An 18,510-nucleotide genomic window follows, 5' to 3' on the forward strand; every position below is an offset into this window, starting at 1 on the left:
ATTAGGCTGTCAGTCAGACTGTCAGTCTCTGTAATGTTAATGACTTGGGCCTTAGCAGCCAGTTTCAGCAAAGTTTACAATGATCTGGGTCTCAGTGCTGACTAAGAATATAAAACGTCAAGAAAATAAAAACAAATCTATCACTGAGATTTACAAAGAACAAGTGACAAGAGGATGTTAGGAACTTAGCATTTATTCTTCACTTTATACTACGTATAGATGCCAAATTTTGAAACAAATTGTATGCATGTCCCCTTTTTTGCAGATTATGTGAACCTTTCTAAAGATGCATATTGAAAAGAAATTTAATAAAATACATTACCCTTCTAACATATTTGCTTTCCATATGAAGATATGCCCAGCAAATTCATTGTAACTGCCCATGTAAAAAGTTCTTCAGTCTTTCTACTGAAGTTCCCTGTACCATCTCGCTGATCAGAAATTCTGTGGAAATCAGCTATGAAAACCATTTTTTTTCCTACTCATTTTACTGTTTCCTTGGCCCACATCAAAACCATTGACTGTCACTAATTTTCAGCACAGTCCATGCCATCAAACAATACCTATCTGCCTCTTATTGTGAAAAACCTCGTTCATTGTCACTTTTCAATGTCACTGATTTATTTGAAAACTGCCTTGTATTTTCCTTCTCAAGCTCTTTCTTATCTCTCTTAGTGTGTAATAATTACCATAAAGGAAAACGTAGAATACCAATTTTTAAGTTTTTCATTCTCATCATTCTCCGTGCTTTTAATATAATTACGTGTATCACCTAACAGTTAAATCTACAAATTGCATTTTCACAGCAACAAAACCAAGACTCTTCCAAAATTCTTTAATTCAGAAAGCTGTGTTTTGCTTAATAGAAGCATATATATTTTTTCTTATCTAAGAAAATCTGTATATGTAGGATTGGTGTGTCTGTTAAGTTTTTTGCTTTTGCTTTTTGTTTTATGTATTTCTATTTTTTGAAAGAGCAGCTTAAAGCATTCTGCAATAGTTGAGTCTGTGGAGTATGGTGTTTGATTCGCTTTGTCACTTACAGCCTTTATATTTGTCCCATTCCCTTCCATTGACTCTTCTCATGATACTCACTTTTCATTCTTTGCTTCTTAGATTAAATGCCACCATCCCAGAAATCCCTTCTCTGGTTGCCTTCTCTCCATAATTATTATCTATCAGCACATTCTTAATTTCACTTCTTATTATTACAGTTTACCTGTACTTTTATAAATCTGCTTTACCTGTTTGAATGTGGAAATCGGTGGGAAAACATCTGGCCTCGTATAGCTAGATCCATCCTCTCAAAATGATGTGTCAAAATCTATTGAGAGAGATTAATGATACCTTCCAGCACATGAATACTATTCATTTACACATTTATTTAATGATAATATTTATCCAAGTGTTACTTTATGCAAAGAACTGGCTTCACTGTACTGTGGTCAAGGTATGCAATTTAGATAAGAAGACACATGGTTTTTGAAGGGAAAAAATGAGATGCTAGCAGGCAGTTTCTCTAGAATGTGATAAGTGCTGTGGGAGCATAGGGGGAGCGTCAGAAAAAACTTCAAGGAAAAGACTTGCAAGCCAAATCCAGAAATGGGGCAGGATTTATCTAGGTAATAAGCAAGAGGAAGATCTTTCCAGATAAAGGGAAGTACATTTACATAAAATTGACATTAGGGCATGTTTAGGAAACTTACACAGTTGAGTACAACTAGATTATAGTGTACAGGGCTGAATGGCAAAAGATGAGCTGGAGATGTAAACCAGTGTCCTACCGTGACAAGTCCCGTAAATCACGTGAAGTTAGGGTGTGTTTTATTGTCATCTACCAAAATTGTATGGGAATATTAGAAAATGGTGACTTATCTTTTAGAGTAAATCATTCAATATAAGGACCACATCAGGGAAGAGAGAGCTAGACTTTTCATTCTATTTCTCATATGTATACATCACACTTGCTTTACAAATAAAAGCTAAGAGTGTCACTGGATACTGGGTCTTGATGTATGTGAAGGACAAGGTGGATTTTTGGTGCATTTCTTCAGTGTTAGGCAACACAAGCTTTCTGAATTTTCTGTAACCATCTGTATATGATGAATAAAGGTTATTTCAGTACTTCAGAGCAGTTTCTGTACTAAAGAGCAGTTTCACCTACTAGCTGAGATTTTTCTCAAACCTAACTCATTCGATTCCATACCATCTCATATAGAGTTCTTAGCACGGACATTTATTAACATTTGAATAGCATCAAGGCATAATCCGTATTATGATTAAAGATTTTTATAGCTTGTAAGTGCTTGAAGCTTCTGAAACAATCTTCTCATTTGTAAAATAAATATGCTTTTTGATCAACATCTGCTCCTAGTTACAGGGATAGAGCCAGCATCAGAAATCAGATCTCCTGAATTTCAGTACAGTGTTTCTTCTATTACATCATAATACCTTTCTCGGTAGCTGACTAATGTATGAGAGATAGGATAATAGCTCCCAAGTTTATTTTTCTTTCTGTAACAAGAAGAAAATGGATGGGGAAATTGAAGTAACTTTTATAAATTTTACTGTAACTGTTATTTTAGTTTGTGATGATAGCAAGTAAGGATTCAAATACTACATTGATTGACTCTATCCTGAGGTATAAGCTATTGTCTTTAAAAAATATAAAAAGGGACTTCCCTGGTGGCGCAGTGGTTGAGAGTCCGCCTGCCAATGCAGGGGACACGGGTTCGTGCCCCGGTCCGGGAAGATCCCACATGCCGCGGAGCGGCTGGGCCCGTGAGCTATGGCCGCTGAGCCTGTGTGTCCGGAGCCTATGCTCTGCAACGGGAGAGGCCACAGCAGTGAGAGGCCCGCGTACCGCAAAAAAAAAGAAAAAAAAAAATATAAGAAGCTATCAATTTGGTTGGCATACATTTGTGAAATTCAAAGAGTTGTATGAAAAGCCTACATCAGAAATAGTTCTACAACAGAATGATTTAACGTAGACACAAGATCAGTGCATTTATTTTCAGTAGATATACTTGCCATCTAAAATTTCCCACACTGTAAAAGCAGAGCAGATCAGTTCAGAATCTTGCATCTAATGAACTGATATCAAAAACCATTAGTTTACTTTGCTGTGTTCAGCTTTGGTGTGAGAGCAAAAAGATGCTCTTCTTTTTTTAAACTTTGATGTGATTTGTTTCCAATGCCTATTTATTTTATTTCATTTTTACATAATGGTGCTCACTCTTTGCTATATTTCATTTTGGTAGCAATGGTTTTGCTAATTTAATGTTTGAAATGGAAAGTCTAATAGGCATGTGGTTATCTACTATATAAAATTACACTGCAAAGAGAGGTATTAAATTCATAGATGCACAGATACACAAAATACAGAGTAATCTAGGTGGTTTACCTGTGACTGAATCAAATAGGAAAATAGCCCACAGAAACACATGGGAGCTTTTGGGGGAAAAATGCAGCTACATAAATGATGTTAGAGAAGTTGGAATAATGATTGGACTTTCTTAATTAATTAATATGAAACTCTGATTATCTCTAGGTCTGTGACCTTTGTTTGTTGTTGCCTTTTAATTACTATGCAGGGACCCCTCTGAGAATTAAATTACTCTTTAATCTACTATAAGACTGGTTGTTTTCACTTAAATATTTTAAAATATTTAATATATTAAATTAATTCACAATGATTTTTATAAAGAAAATTTTAAAGTAATGTTCCTTAAGTATAAAACATGTTACAGTATTTGATATTTAATGTAATATAAACGTCATCAGTTTTAAGGCACACCAATATTTTATGTAGCACAAGGAAAGAGTGTAATTGTTACACATACTGATTGTTACATACATCTCAATTTCACAGATGTTTAAATCGTGAGGTGTGTTTAGGATACCTGTAAGCTTAATTAAACAAAAACAAAAGGAATCTGTCTTCTTCAGACTGTTCATCAATGTTAATAATTTTGGAATGTCTGAAACAAGTCCCTAGTAGGTATAGCAGATGGCAGCAAAGAGACCTGATCTATCTTGTTTGGTGTTATAGAAGGAGCAAGCCATTAGTGATGGGCTGTGCTTTATATTCTTTACAGTACTAAACTTTTAAAGGCTGGGGTAATGTTCCTTTGATAGTCACATCAGCCAGGCACTGAGTCTCACAAAGCCTTTTGTTATTGCACACCAAGGAGGAAAGGATTTATAATCCTTCATAAATATGGCAAAAGGTATTGCATTAGAGCTGTCAGCAGTCCAAGCAAGCTTTAGAGAAAAGATTGCAAAGTCTACCATCTCTGTATTGGTCAGGTTAGGTTACACTTTACTGTGGTAACATCCTACCATAGCTCAGTGGCTTAGTACATCAAAATTGAGTTTCTTGTTCACCTAAAGACAATGAAGTTTTTGAGATTTCCCAGGGTAGCTCTCTTTAGCATAGTGATTAAAGATTCAGGTTTCCTCTGGCTTTTGATGCTACAGTTTCCTTCTGTGGCCTCTGAGGTGGTTACAGAGAAAACAGAGGGAGCCAGGGAGCTACAGTGGAGCATGTATTACATCCGTTCAGATTGGCCAGAACTTTTCACATGACCATGGACTAACCAAAAAACCATCTGGGGGGCTTCCCTTGTGGCGCAGTGGTTGAGAATCCGCCTGCCAATACAGGGGACACGGGTTCGAGCCCTGGTCTGGGAAGATCCCACATGCCGCAGAGCAACTAGGCCCGTGAGCCACAAATACTGAGCCTGCACGTCTGGAGCCTGTGCTCCGCAACAAGAGAGGCCGTGACAGTGAGAGGCCCGCGCACTGCGGTGAAGAGTGGCCCCCGCTCGCCGCAACTAGAGAAAGCCCTCGCACAGAAATGAAGACCCAACACAGTCAAAAATAAATAAATAAATAATTTTAAGTCATATGGGCTTCTAAGAAGACCTCTGCTTAAAAAAAAAAAAAAGCCATCTGGGAAGTGTAGTGTAAGTCATAGATCTTTAGTAATCGCTAAATTTCCAAAATCTTTCAGTAAAACTCTTTCTTCCAACATTTATCTATTAGGAATATTTTTATAATACATTGCTCTAATGCTAATAAGTAATAAGTAATGACATCTAGGGTAAGATGGTAAGATGTGTATAATTATACAAAAAGAAAAAAAAAATCTTCCCTCAGGCCTCTGGTAAAGTTACTTTTTTTCTCCCACCCTTTTCCTCACTTTGAACGTAAGTCACACTTCTACTGCAAGTACCAGGCTTTCAGAATAACACAGATTTATTTATATTTTGCGTTTCTCCTGTCAACACTATGTCCACTTTGAGACCAGGGTCTAGACATGGTTCATTTGTGTTTCTCCGCAGTCTGTTACTGAATCTGTTATAGTACACATTCAGTAAAACACGGTATTAAATTTAATAGATTTTTTTCCTTAACTCCAGTTACAGTCCTACTTTTTTTAAATTTACTTTTTGGGAAAATTAAGTTCCAGTTCTCTTGATCCTTTTACCGCATATAAATTATCTCAAATTGAAATAATTTTATTAAAGAGGATGAACATCAAAAATTATGAGTTATGTACATCTGACAAAATAGAAGGAAATTATTGACTGGCCAAATTCATCATAATGGCAAGTAGTCATAATTGAGAAAGTTGCAGTTATCTAGGAATGTACAGACTTGAGTTCACTATTGATAACGTTGTGTGAACTTGAAAGGCTAATACAAATTTGCCAGTTCTCAATCACTCTTCATCTGAAAACTCATGAGAATTTTAGTTCTGCTTTAGAGTAACGTAGGTATGTTCTCCATGAGTGAGACTTACATGACATATATTATTATTAGTGCTAATGATATATATTGGGCACTATTATAATTTATACTCAGATAAAATAAATTTAAGAATTATGTGCAATCTTAATCTTTCAGATAACAGGAGAAATGGGGTTAGTGTTACTTTATATTGTCTATTATGGACAAATGGAACATTCTTTTTAAAAATAATAATGCAGGACTTCCCTGGTGGTGCAGTAATATAGGTATTATTAGTATCCCTGTTTCACAACTGAGGAAACTAAGGCACAGATGGAGTAAATTGACCAAGGTCTGGTCTTCATGGTGTGAGTTTTTAAAAATTATATAATTTATTATTTTTTTTATATATACTTTAGTATCTTAAGAGTGAAAAACAAAAGTGGTCTGATAAAATATTCAGGTAAGAAACTGCCTACCATTTTGATCATATAATTCAATAAATAGTAGAAAGTAGTGGATGGGTAATATTCCATTATATATATGTATATATGTATACATATACATATATGTGTGTGTATATGTGTGTGTATATATATGTATATGTGTGTGTATATATATATAGATATATACACATACACACACACACACACATCACATATTCTTTATCTGTTTGGCTGTTGAGGGACACTTGAGTTGCTTTGTAAACTTTGTTGGCTATTGTAAATAGTGCTGCTGTGAACATTGGGTTGCACGTATCTTTTCAAATTTTCCAGATATATACCGAGGAGTGGAATTGCTTGATCATATGGTAGTTCTGTTTTTAGTTTTTTTGGGAACCTCAGTACCGTTTTCCATACTGTTTTCCATATTTCTATCTTTCAATCCTTGAATACGGTGTATCATTCAGTCTATTTTTCTTTGATTTTTGGCATAAAGTTTTTTATACTATTCTCTTAGTATACTTTTATGCATCATAGATACATGGAAATATACTAATTTTATTTCTCATATTAGTAAAGTATCTTTTATTTCTTTCTTTTAAAATCACTCCAATGACAAATTTCTCAATATTATTTACCATTTCAAAAAACTACCTCTTTTTACCTTTTTTTCTGTTGTCTTTATGTTTTCAATTTTCTTGATTTCTTCCCTATTCCCTTTTTTTCTGTTTGATTGGAAAGGAAAAAGGAAGCATTCTCTATTTGCGTATAACATTGTTGTCTACGTTTAAAAAAAAATAAAAATTATGAAAAAAAAATGAACCAGATCTAGCTGTTGAGTTTAGTGTGTATAGATATAGGTGTGTATATATATATATATATATATATATATATTCCTATATTATAACAACAAAGAATTGGAAAGTAAAATTAAAATACTATTTATAATAGTATCAATAGTAAAATATTTAGGGGTAAAGTTAACGTGAGAAAAAAAATCAGGCTAAAATTACAAATCATTAATGAGAGAAATCAAAGAAAAATAGATTGAGTGATATACTGTTTTCAAGGATTGAAAGATATAACATTGTTAAGATATCAGTTTTCTCCAAATTCATTTATAGTTTCATTGCAAACTCAGTTGAAGTCCTAGCCTGAGTCCTTCACTGTAACTCCCTTCAGAGACTGGAGTGCATTGGCTGTGCACCAAGCCTAGTACAGCGAGGGCAGCTTTCCTTGAGGAAGCTGCCAGTTAAAGGCATCGTAATTGCCTATGGTCAGGCCTGAAAAATCACATAGGTTTTTAGCCAGGAGCCAGACTCCACATGCTTCATAAAAATTTTGTAGTATTTTTATTTATTTCATTTTTATTAGATTTTGTGATATTTATAAGGTAATGAATAGCTTCCCATTATTTTGTAGACCTGATTCTAAATATATGTATGAGAATTACCTGTACTTTTGGAGGAACTCATTGAGAAAACTGAAATCAGGACATGTAACATCTCTTTAGGATCATTCTTAGATAACTTTTTCAACTTAACATATGACTCTAATCTATTCAGGTTTTCTTCACCTTCTTAAATAAATTTTAGAATTTTATATTTTATTAGGGTTTAATAAGGGAAAAAGGAGCACGTTATTCATCTCAAATATCAAGTATTTTAATATAGGGAATTAGACGTGCATGCATTCTTTAGAAGGACATGGAGGCCGGCACTGACCATCTCAGCTTCCTGCACCAGCAACAGAGAGGATTCCAGAAAGTTCACCTAGAAGTGGTTGAGACCCTCCTGCCTGCTGTCCTTGAACATGTCTGCCTGCAAACTGCCTGCAGGGAATACGACATTGCCTGTTTTTCCACTTTTTGTATCTCACATGAGGGCCTCTCCTAGGACGTAGATAGGAATAAAGACATGAGAGTATGAAAATTTACAACAGATATTGTGAGGTGTGCAAAAGAGGATCAAAACAAAGTGACAAGAATTGTGAAAAGAAGGTGTGATGCTTTATTGGAGAACTGGACAGTGGAGTTAATAAAACAAGATTGCCCCAAATTCCATGATCTTACATTCTACCCAACAAGGGTAGATTCTATGCCTGTGGGACTAATAAGCTTTGCTTTATGCATGTGCCTGAATAGTAAGAGGTCCAGGCAAAGCTTAAGCAAGAGAAGGAGTTAACACATTCAGTTAATTACCACCATGAGGGAAAAAAAAACAAACTCAAAGCAACACTTCAACAGATCATTAATCAACACTGTCATCTTTCTACCTAGAGAATAATATTAGGATTAATAAATTCATAAGTACAAGGAAAATTGCTAAAGAAAATCAACCAAAAGTCACTGTTACTCAATAAGAAAAGAAGAGATATTTTAGATATTATTTTGAAGATTAATATAGTACTCTACATGAGCTGTCGGTCCAGAATAACATGTTTTTCAAAGACGTTTTTGGATTAAAAATTGCATTGCTTAGTAGAAGTAAAAGAGGAATGCCAAACAAGATATTCAAATTACTTAAACATATTTAGGTGGCCCACATTAAAAAATAGACTTCTTATTCTTCTTCTTTTGTATTCAAGCATCCAGTGCAGAAACTTGGCCATTGTTTTATTTTGTACTAGACTTTTGCCTTTCATCTTATTCCTCTAAAAATCTTTTTCATGACATAGCTCTCCATTTGTCAGGTCTATCTGGGTAATGCAAGTTAGTTAAATTTCAGCAGAACATGTAATTACTGTTGGGAGTCCCTCTGCAAGATTTTCAGTTTCTCTTTAGGGATTTAGAACTGAACAATGAATAATTTTGGTTTAATTAAAATTCAAGTATCAAATCCCTCAAGGTTCATTTTACAGAAACCTGCCAATCAGTCAACTGACAGACTCATAAAACTCTTGCTGACTCTGTGACTCTCTTCTCCCCAATGTTATAACCCCCCAATGAAGGACTTTTGTTTGCTGACATTTCATCCCACATATCTTGCAACTTGGAAATCTCATAATGAAAGAAGTGACATACTATTCCAAATTAATGAGTTATGTGCAGCAAGCACTATAGTCCTAATTTGCAGTAGTCTCTCTTGGATGATATGACAATGTGGTGAATTTCTTTCTCCTTTCAATATTTTAATATATATTATATATATATATATATTTATATATAGTTTGCATTAAACTTGAAAAGTAAGTGACCTAACTGAAACTAATAGCACATGTAAGATATTCAGTCACTTAAATTTTCAATAAGTATATATTTACAACCTGTGTTGTAGGCAAGCTATCTGATGAAAGTGCAGAAGAGAATAATACAAACATGTTTTCTGTCGTAACAGGCCTCATAGGCTGGTGGGGAAAGCAAAAAATTTAATAAGAGGATACTGTAATGTGAGAGGGATGTATTGACTAGGAGAGTGAAGAGTATGACAAGATGACCCCCAGTGAGAAAGCATCAAGGAAAGTTTAACTGATTGTGAGCTGACACTTGAGGAATGAGTAGGAGTTTAGCAAGTAGAGATTGTGAATATGTTGCTATATGCCTTAGAGATGTGTTGTGTGGGGGTGGGCGGGGGGCATATGGAGAAGGAGAGGATTATCCTGGTGAAAGAAATAGTATGTGATGTTCATGCTTAGAGGAAGCCCAATACTTTATAAGAACTAAAATATATTTCCTAGAGATTAAGAGCTACAGGGGATCCAAATTAGTGTAAATAAATAAATAAATGCCTTAAAGAATATAGGCTTTGTTTTAAGGAAAATGAAAGGAATTGATTTTTAAAGAGAGAGGTGACAAATATTACTTAGAATTATTGTCCATCTTATTGATATGCTCTCCATAATCATAGAAAGTATATTAGATTTCACTTATAGTATGACCAGCAAAATGCAGAATTTGATATTGGTTGTAAGTAAAGACTGTGTGTATTTATAAATTTCACACTTGGAAAATATGGCCACAGTTTTCTTCCTACTTCTACCCAGGCCCATGTTTGCACCTACTATAGATATAAATACATTAATAAATATAACAGTGTCCTAGGTAGGGAATATTTTACACAAAAATGCCATTTGACATAAAGACAAAGGAATAAACAGTTATAAATCCATTGAATATTTAAGTTGGTAAATAACAAACATAAGTATGAGTAAATATTTTATTTTCAGAGAAGTTGTTGAAGCATTCAAGTCAGATGCCCCATTTGAGTCCTGCTACCAAAATAGGAAAGCAAAGGTCCTGTTCAAGAGAAGAGTAAAAAGGAACTGAATATAAAGAGCATAAAAATGCCCCCCCTAAAGTGACATAAATGTCATCTGTGGTCAAGTTGTGAAAATCCACGAATGTCACGCTGAAGAATTGGAGGGTCTTCAACATAAGTTAAAATTAATGTGGATCATATTGTCTTTCATACCTGAGAAGTTTTAGTAGGACCATCTTGTTTATGCATCAGGTTAATATTCAAGAAAGGTAAAGAAATGTAAAGAGATAAGATTTAAATTCAATCATAATTTCATCATGTATGATCAAAATATAATAAAAATTTTAATAATCTGTACTCTTAGTAATAATAATGTATCCTACATATGGGCAGAACAAGAAAAGAGTAATGCAGCTTCTGATGTATCCTAGATATGGAACTTGAATTATAGAAGAATGGCATAATGATTATAGTAACTATAGAGTAACAAAGGCATGGTTCTAAGTATATTACCTATGTTACTAATTCTAATACAGATTTTTTTTTGTTTTTTTGATGTGCCAAGCACTGTTGAAAAGATTTTGCCTGGATTATCTAATTTTTCTTCAAATCTACTTAATTTTTTTCCTATCCACATTTTATGAATGAAGGTTCTAAGGTATAAAACAGTTAAAAAATTTTCCCAATTCCCACAGTGCTGGAGGCAGGATTCTGAGCAAGAATTGAAGTAACCTAAAATCAGTATTTTTATTTTCTAAATATACTACTTTGTAGTAAAACTAGAAAGCCAGCTTATAATGGTTCTTGAGAGTGCAATATTAAATTTTCAGGAATTTTCTAAATCATCTTGGTAACTTGAAATCACCTGTGGTGGAGATATTTAAACCACAGAAACCTACCAGCGTTTCAAACAAGGGTCATTGTTTGGAGAGCTGGTTGTTAAACATTTACTGGCATGCATATAGATGTGTTGAGACTCATTGGTTATGATTGGAGGAGAAGCAAACCAAAGTAGGGTCACAGGGTCTGTCAGTCTATATGTGTATATTCTGCAGAGCACTGAGAAATCACTTCTGGTTTTCTGTGATGAATAGAGCTCGGGAGATGAATTATGTGAACCATATACACTTCAATTTAGAGTGTAGATGTCTGGACAGGCCCACATTGTGTGAGGGGGTTGGAGGGACGAGGGAGGTAATGGTTAAGAGGAAGGCAGGTTACTTGACTAGAGGCAGAAGAATTTGGTTTTGTAATAAAAAAACATAAAGCAAGTACATTGCATCAGAGTTTATCAGAGTAAGGTTGTGACTGTTATTGGAATGTCCTGAATATCAGTGACAGTTTTCCTCCCCGGTGAAATGTGCACATGAGACAAAAAAAGGTGAACTGAAGCAGGCTGCTAAAAATAGAGGTGTTGCACTCTGGGAAGTCACTGCTGACCAGGAGAAAAGCTCTGGTCTGCGAAGTTCAAGGAAATGAAAAAAAAAGAACCGTACAGAAAATCTACCATGGCCTTGAAATCTGGATGTTTGCTTCTGATTACCTGCAGCAAGTAGGCTGCCAGGTATTTCTCCAGCCAAGATGAGTTTATTCAGGATCAGCAGAGAATTGCAATTCAGGGTCTGAAACTATGGCGAGCCGTGTGCAAAACCCCACTGGACAAGAGAAGGAGAAGGCTTTTATAGGGAGGAAAAGGACTTTGGGAGGGCCATAGTAAACAGAGTCCAGGACTTTTCACTGGCTGAGTCCTTGCCAGGAAAGAAGAGGCATCTTTCTCCTTGCTGTTGAGATTGGCTATTGTGCAGGGCCTGAGAGCTCCCTTTTCTGGTCTCCTGCTCTATTTAATTGAGGTTTCTGTTTATTATTTGTTTTTTACATTTCTTTCCTTTTCTTGCCGAACTCTGGGTTGTAGGAACTCAGAATAGACACATCCCTTGTCTTTATTAGCACTTTAATTTCAGACTAACTCTACTTGTAAGAGGAAACACCACAAGTTTATAAAACAATAGAAAAAAATATTTACTATTCCTAGAATAATCTATTTAAGCTAAAGTTTACAAAGTTAAAAGTTTAATATAATCATTAGAGTTGTTTGGCATCTAGATGTATTTAGATTTCAAATTCACCTGCTGATTATTGGGAAACTTCTAGTCATTTGATTAGTAAATTAGATTTAGCCTATTAAGTTCTTTCATTATGAAGTTGAACATAATTTGCTTGTTCACACAGAAGTATGGTTTTTCCATGCAATCATATTGAATCTTTATAATTAGCAATTATTAAAATAAATACTCCTTTTAAAAGACCCTCTTGATCCAAGAACTGATTACTATGGCATTATTCAATGGAGGAAGAGCTATTTAACAAATTATTATTTATCAATGTCTCTGTATCTAGATAGACAGCAAAAAGTTTATTAGGTCTTTGAATTCAAATTCATGGAATATACATGTTCTCATGTTGCATATTAGGAACAGAAATGATTGTAAAAATAGAGTGTTTTCTTTTTCTACCATCCTAACACTTTTGACACTATACTTTTTTTATTAATATCTGACACTATATTTGAGTAGCATTTTGGAGCTTACTAGATGCTTTCACATTCAGAAACTTGCTTGTTAGTCATACGTATTCTGTGAGATAGCAAAGTAAATATCAAATAGAGACTTCGTAAATGAAGAAATCAAGACGCAAAAATATTAAGAAACTCTCCCCCAAAATCATCACTACGGTACTACAAGCAAATTTATCTTCTTTTGTATAACCCCCTTTTCCCACGGTCTACCATGAGAATGTGCAGCCTGAGGTTGTGCATCTGTGTTGTACTGTTGTTTAACTTTTACATATTGTGATCAGAAAGGGAAAAAGAGGGAGCAGAAGAAAATTAGAATGGAGTGGAACAATAATAACAACACTGAAAATGGAAAGAAAGAAAAGGAAAAATTTTTGAGTTAGATATTTCTGTAATTCAGCATTGCATAGTGACTGGAAATGTTTGCTGTTTGTAATTAAAAGTCCAGTTGGAAATTGTCCTGTATTTGTTTCCTGGACCAGTTTCTTTGTGAGTTTAATCATAACTGTTTTTTTTTTTTTTTAAGTTGTAGCAAGAGTAACAGTTTTTGAAGCAAACGTTGCTGAGCAGCAGTGTTCCTTTTATTGCAGCATTTCTCTAAGAACTGAGTAAATTAGAATTTACTCCACAATAATGGATGAAATAGATAGATACACTTTGATCCAGAGGGAGTAGAAGATATGCAGCATTATCCCCATATGCTTTTTGAAAATTCTATTATTTATTTTAGTATTCAAACAAAGAGTAATTTGTAAAAGTTGTATGTTCTGCAGTCATTTTGTCGAGTTGCTAAAGCTCACTGATTTCTTTAGGGACAGCTTCAACTGCCATGCCATTCAGGACACACCCAGAGGGCAGCTCATTTGACAGTTGTTTGGGGAAACATATTTGTCTGAGTATCAATTTCCTGTCACCTTACATGCTATCTCTCTGAATTATTAAAGCAATTGTAAGAATGGAGAACACAGTGATTTTTCAAGATGCAGTATTCCCTGTGCTTTATTTGACTATAATAAAAGTAAGACTTTCTCCTAAAGCTATGATCCGTTAAAGCTTGTATTATTTGGTCACTATTTCTTGAGCCATCGTCTTTTATAAATGTCTACCACTAGGATAGGACTTCCTTTTAAAAATGAGATATAAAGTCTCACATATTATTTAGTAGCTTAATGCTTCATAAAAAAGTGAATACTTATTTTTGCAGTAGTTTGATTTTACAGAGAAGAATAAACAACAGACAAATTAAATGACTCTCCAAAATCATCCAGGTAATTTAGTGGCAAAGAGTGGAGAGGTATTCAGAGTTTTTACTTGTCTCTGCTCCTTACTGTGTGACCTGAAGAGCCTTGGACATAGAGTTCTTACAGATTCTGTTGCATTTTGTTCAGAGAGCATAGACTCTTGTTGATAATTTTGCATTTATTGATATTCCCTTTGTGGTATAAGTGTACACTTGTGTATATATATGTATATGTATATAAAGATAATGTGTTCACTACTTGTTTTGTGCAGGATTCTATGAGTCACTTATTTTTTTAATGGTTAAAATAGTAAATTTTATGTTAAGTATATTTTATCACAATAAAAAAAATTAAAAATAAAGAGTCTGGCCCTAAATAGCTTTATCTGCAGCCACAAATTCCTTTCCTTCTCACCAGCACGTACCTTGCATTCCACTCTGCTATTGAACTGCTTGACCTGTGAAGGTACAACATACTTTCAAGCTTCCCTGGCTTATGAATGTCTTTTAAATACTGTGTTGACTGTGTTAAATCTTTGTATCTTAACTACCTTGTTTTGCTTTTGAGCTACAAGATTATGAGCCAGGATTATAATTTCTTCCTAAATAGTTACTTTTTATCATTAAGGAAATAATTCATTTTATTAGCCTTTTTCCTACAATCTATTTTTATTAATATGGCATCAACAAGATTTTTGTTAGTATTTCTGATATGCATTCTATGCCCTTACATTCAGTTTTTCTGTATACATTCATACTCTCCATATATCTTTTTTAAAATTATGTACTAGGATTTAAAAAATATGTATTGTTAGTATCATTTTTGAGGAGGTGCTTTTAATATTTCCATTTATTTAGTTGCAGGTATAATTGAAGTCATTTCTTTCATCTTATTTTGTACTTTCTACTTAGTATGCTTTTCTTTTATCTTCTTCTTCTCCTTTCTCCTATACAATTTATCAAGTTTTCTTCATTACCTTAATTTATTCTACTGTTTTGAAATTTATACCTTATCCTTCTATTATTTATATAGCTAAACTAAAGCTTTAAGATTTTAATAGATATGCATGATTTATCACAGTCCAATGATATTATCTCTCAAAAGCATTATTTCTGTTTCTCCCCAGCCCCATAGTATTCTCCTTGTTTAGTTCTATCTTACTCTTAAAGATCCACAAATAAACATTTTTGTTGTGAATTTATAATCAATGTTTACAGACTTTTAGTCTGGTAGACTTTATCGAAATTTTCAGATACATAACAAAGCAAAAGGGTAATAAAATGGACCCCTGTGTAACTGTCACCAAGCTTTAGCTTCCTAGCATTCTTATTTACGTGTTCTTCACACAGTGTTTTCTGCTGCAGTATTTTAAAGCAACTGCTAGCATTCACATCATTTCACCATAAACATTCAATTTAGATTATAAGAAGGTAAGACTATTTAAACATGATTCAAATATTAGTGTCATATTACTGCCCCCAAAGTTAATATTCTCAGTTATTATTTTTATCAAAAGATTTGATTTCATTTTCTTTTAGAATATATGGTTACACATGGTAGTTATACATTTATGCTAATGGACATTTATCTTTTCTTTCTTTTTACTCTTAATATACCCAATCTGCCTTTAGTATGCCGCTTCTAGATGGATCAGTGTGTACACTTTATATGTTCTTTGACCTTGGTTGATTGTTTTTAAAATCTGGGATACTCAGGACTTTTTTTAATTGCTGTAAGCTCACAGTCATTATGATCACAAATATAACCTGTTTTATCACCCTCTTTAGAGTAGCCTGTCAGACATATATCCCAAGCCCTTTACCTCTGTTCTCCATGTTTATATACCTTTTTCATTATTTTCATCTCTGTATCTTTCTCTCAGTTATTCTTTCCATTCTGTCCTTTCTTCAGCTCTGAAAAAAATCTCTTCAAGTTGATAAGGTTTTCAGTTCTTTACAAACTTTTATTTAATCTGTCCAGTGAGTATTTAAGTTTTGTGACCATATGTATTCATATCAAGAAGTTTTCTTTATTTTTCATTCAAATTTGTGTTCTTTTCCGTTTCTCTTTTATTATTTAATAATGGCTTCTATTCTTTCTTTTACCTTTTTATTTATTCAACTATGTTTGTGTCTTAAATTGTTTTTTATCTCAAATTCATAAGGTGCTAATTCTTCTGTTTATTGTAAACTGCTAAATTTCCCTCATGGTGATTTATTTCAACTTATGTTTTAGAAGTTTTGATACTGAGTTTACCTCCTATAAGGTTTGATTTTCCTGTACAAGTTCAATGCTTGTTGTATAATTGACCATTCAAAAATGTGGGGAGTTGATTTTTTCAGGGCTGCAGGGTTTTATCCATTACAGCTTTCTCATCATTTTCATAATTTAGAGATCCATTAAACATGGGCATTTATAAAATTTCTCATCTTATAAACAACACTTCACATAACATTTTTTTTTTCTCAGTCACAGCTTTTCTTTACGATATCACAGCCAAGAAGAGGATGTTTTTCTAATCCCCCTTTCGTGACTGGGCATCTCATTGATACGTCAACTTTATACAGAAGGCTCAGTAGCAGTCCTGCTTGTATCAAAGTCTGACCCTAGCCCTTAGGCCCATATCCTTTCTACTGTCCTCATTAGCTTCCAAGTTGTTAGCTCCCACTTAGTGCGCTAGTGTTGAGTTACTTCTTTATCTCTGATGGATTTGGGATTGTTTTTTCTATTTCTGAGATAAATGTCATTGAAATGATCATTGGGATGGTAATTATCAAAAACAACAATAACAACAAAAAATATAACAACTGTTGGCAACAATGTGGGGAAATTGGAACACTGTACACTGTTGTTGGGAATATAAAATGGAGTAACCGCTATGAAAAACAATATAGAGGTTCCTCAAAAAATTAAAAATAGTCATATGATCCAGCGATCCCATTTCTGTGTATATATCCAAAAGAATTGAAAACGGGATCTTGAAGATATATCTGCACTCCCATATTCATTGCAGCATTATCCACAATAACCAAGATAGGGATACAACCTAAATGTTCATTGGATGGTTGTATGGATAAAGATGATATGATATATATACATACAATGGAATATTGTATTAAGTATTCAGTCTTAATTAGAAAGAAATCCTGCCATATCCAACAACATGGATGAACTTGAAGGACATTTTGCTAAGTGAAATAAGCCAGGTGTAAAAGAATAAATATTATATGATCCCACTTATATCAGGTATTTAATGTAGTCAAACTCACAGAAGCGGAGAGTATAGTAATAGTTACCAGGGGCTAGTAGGAGCAGGAAATTGAGAGTTGTTCAATGAGAAAACGTTTCAGTTATGCAAGATGGACAAGTTCTAGAGATCTGTTGTATAACACACATATATAGTTCACAATACTGTATTATACACCCCAGTGTGATGTCATTTAGTCAGTTTATAGATGCAGATAATTCTGTCTCCACTCTCTCTTTCTCTCTTTCTCTCTTTCTGTCTCTCTCTCTCTCTCTCTCTGTCTCTCACACAGACACACATCACTGTAGATTATTTTAACCCTATATTAATGGCAAAACAATAAACATCATCTCATATTAATATTTACTGTCCCTAATATGACAGGACAAATATTATTGTATTATTTTCACATCCTTTTCCATTCCTGCACTAATTAAGGAGAACTATTTTTTGCCTTCTCTGTTTGTGAGCTTTTAACGTACAAAATCAAGATAATATTTGAGGAGATAAATTGGAGTCTCTAAGCCTCACTGGATAGATTTATTTGAGTAGCGCATATTTACTGGCAAGAAAACAAATGGCGAGACGCAGAAGTCTTAGGTGAATAGAATGAAAAATGTAAATTCAGCCCAGGCTGATATAGATGGAAATTTTAATGGAGATTGTAGAGGAAAAGAGAAATTAGGGGGCATTCTAATGTGTGTAGTATATATAATAGGAAGAAGAATTTTAGAAGTTCGTTCTGTATTAAAAACACTTTTGACATTTCTTCTATAGAGATTTAAAATCCTTTTTGATTACCATTCGGTCTATTGCATTTGCTGTTAATTTATAAGTGATAAGATTAGACCACAAATGGCTTGACTTTATATAAGTCACAGCACTTTCAAACTTGTCTAGGCAAGGATGACTATCATGGGAGCAGAAATTTTATAAAATTAGCTCATTTGTTACCAAGCTGTGAAACTGCCGTAAAGGTCAGCTGTAAAACTTTGAATATTTTCCTCTTTACAAGTCTCACCAGCAATACAGTGTTTTTCAGTTTTGTGACAATGGCATGTGACCATATTCTATGTAG

This window comes from Orcinus orca, chromosome 18 (assembly GCF_937001465.1).
Source record: "Orcinus orca chromosome 18, mOrcOrc1.1, whole genome shotgun sequence".
In the NCBI taxonomy this organism is placed as follows: Eukaryota; Metazoa; Chordata; class Mammalia; order Artiodactyla; family Delphinidae; genus Orcinus; species Orcinus orca.